Source organism: Pseudophryne corroboree, chromosome 4 (genome assembly GCF_028390025.1).
Source record: "Pseudophryne corroboree isolate aPseCor3 chromosome 4, aPseCor3.hap2, whole genome shotgun sequence".
NCBI classification, from domain to species: Eukaryota; Metazoa; Chordata; class Amphibia; order Anura; family Myobatrachidae; genus Pseudophryne; species Pseudophryne corroboree.
In genome coordinates, this window is record NC_086447.1 from 18,634,930 (window position 1) to 18,637,429 (window position 2,500).

Here is a 2,500-nt window from a genome sequence, read left to right on the forward strand (position 1 = left end):
GGATTTGAACTGCGCAGGAAGACCCCAATGGATTTCTAGTCCATCGCCTTAACCACTCGGCCACGACTACCTCTCATGCAAAGTGATGTTTTCACAAAAGTTTCTCTATGGGTTGAGCTACTTCATTTCAGGCTGTGAGGATGACTGAAGTAATATTGTATCAGAGATGATTTCCATGGGAAGTTAATCCTGACCACAGTGACCTGCGTTAATGATTTTTAAAATATAACTTGGAGAATGCTTTATACTTGGTATAGTTTTGGGTTTGTAAAATGTCAGTACTGACATCTCAGTTTATCAAAAACGTCATCCTTCGAGCCGGAATTGAACCAGCGACCTAAGGATTTCTGTACCAATCTCCTCTACAGTCCCCCGCTCTACCAGCTGAGCTATCGAAGGATTCCATGATCATACAGCTGTGATGTTACGTGCTATTAAAATGATTGAGTGTTAATTTTAAACATTATCAACTTTCCAAGCAAAATGAAAAAATGATTTGACTACACAAAAGAGATTCAACTACTTATTCCTGTGTTGCTTTATCACACAAATTGTCATGTTTAATCATTTGGAAAATATCACTAGTAGTTTGACTTATATTTGTGCAATTACATTCAACTGGCTACAGAGCTAGTTTGGAAAGCACTTTCAATAGATTTTTTAGTGTAGCCAAACTTACATCAAGATTAGAGATGCTTGAGCCTATCAAACCTTCTACACTCTTTTAAATTTTGCTTGTTTTGTAAACTAATCAAGTGTTCCAGGAATGATGGGGATATTCCATTGTTTGTTCTGATTTGACAATTCATTTTGGACAATGAGCGGCCCTTTTGAGCTAGTGAAGATAATTGTGCTACATGAGAGTATGCACAGACAATTATTTTTATTTTTTTGCATTAAAGCACAATTTTTAATAATTGTGCTTTTTCTTTTTTTGCATAAAGCACAATTTTTAATAAAGGAGAGGTTAATGATATAATAATTAGCACTGAAAGTCATCTGACACGATTTGAAAGTAAAATGTTGTGCATTGAAAGTAACCAAAGTTCTTTTTACTTTGAGTGGACATCATTTTCTTTCAAATGAATTTGATATTTTGCTAAATGTACAAAACTTTCTTACAAATTTGACATTCAAAATGCATTTGTAATTAATAAATGCTACTTAGTATGGCTGCTGAGATTCCTGGGCTCAGTCTCAAGTAGAGGAGGAGAATGACGGATAGAGAAAGAGAGAACAGGCAGGCATCCTAAAGATTTTGATGTGCCAGTTCCTGACTCACCCTGAGCAACACTGGTTTCAAGCTTTTAGTAAATTTTCTGAAAAATGAAACAATCATGCGGTCGTAGTTGGCAGGATTTGAACCTGCGTGGGGAGACCCCAATGGATTTCTAGTCCATCGCCTTAACCACTCGGCCACGACTACCTCTCGCTCAATGTGATGTTTTCACAAAAGTTTCTCTATGGGTTGAGCTACTTCATTTCAGGCTGTGAGGAAGACTGAAGTAATATTGTATCAGAGATGATTTCCGTGGGAAGTTAATCCTGACCACAGTGACCTGCGTTAATGATTTTTAAAATATAACTTGGAGAATGCTTTATACTTGGTATAGTTTTGGGTTTGTAAAATGTCAGTACTGACATCTAAGTTTATCAAAAGCTTCATCCTTCGAGCCGGAATTGAACCAGCAACCTAAGGATTTCTATACCAATCTCCTCTACAGTCCTCCGCTCTACCAGCTGAGCTATCGAAGGATTCCATGATCATACAGCTGTGATATTACGTGCTATTAAAATGATTGAGTGTTAATTTTAAACATTATCAACTTTCCAAGCAAAATGAAAAATGATTTGACTACACAAAAGAGATTCAACTACTTATTCCTGTGTTGCTTTATCACACAAATTGTCATGTTTAATCATTTGGAAAATATCACTAATAGTTTGACTTATATTTGTGCAATCACTATCAACCTGCTACAGAGCTAGTTTGGAAAGCACTTTCAATAGATTTTTTAGTGTAGCCAAACTTACATCAAGATTAGAGATGCTTGAGCCTATCAAACCTTCTACACTCTTTTAAATTTTGCTTGTTTTGTAAACTAATCAAGTGTTCCAGGAATGATGGGGATATTCCATTGTTTGTTCTGATTTGACAATTCATTTTGGACAATGAGCGGCCCTTTTGAGCTAGTGAAGATAATTGTGCTACATGAGAGTATGCACAGACAATTATTTTTCTTTTTTTGCATTAAAGCACAATTTTTAATAAAGGAGAGGTTAATGATATAATAATTAGCACTGAAAGTCATCTGACACGATTTGAAAGTAAAATGTTGTGCATTGAAACTAACCAAAGCTCTTTTTACTTTGAGTGGACATCATTTTCTTTCAAATGAATTTGATATTTTGCTAAATGTACAAAACTTTCTTACAAATTTGACATTCAAAATGCATTTGTAATTAATAAATGCTACTTAGTATGGCTGCTGAGATTCCT

General features: G+C 35.2%; 3 non-coding genes across 3 annotated transcripts; all 3 read right to left on the reverse strand.

Moving 5' to 3' along the window:
• Nucleotides 1–309: 309 nt before the first annotated feature.
• On the reverse strand, nucleotides 310–399 carry TRNAY-GUA (transfer RNA tyrosine (anticodon GUA)). The gene is given in 2 exon segments: nucleotides 310–345; nucleotides 363–399. It is a non-coding gene; the product is annotated as a tRNA-Tyr (tRNA).
• Nucleotides 400–1,344: 945 nt separating this feature from the next.
• TRNAS-AGA (transfer RNA serine (anticodon AGA)) lies at nucleotides 1,345–1,426 on the reverse strand. Its single transcript has one exon. It is a non-coding gene; the product is annotated as a tRNA-Ser (tRNA).
• A 239-nt stretch (nucleotides 1,427–1,665) lies between these two features.
• TRNAY-GUA (transfer RNA tyrosine (anticodon GUA)) lies at nucleotides 1,666–1,755 on the reverse strand. The gene is given in 2 exon segments: nucleotides 1,666–1,701; nucleotides 1,719–1,755. It is a non-coding gene; the product is annotated as a tRNA-Tyr (tRNA).
• Between the last annotated feature and the right edge of the window lie 745 nt (nucleotides 1,756–2,500).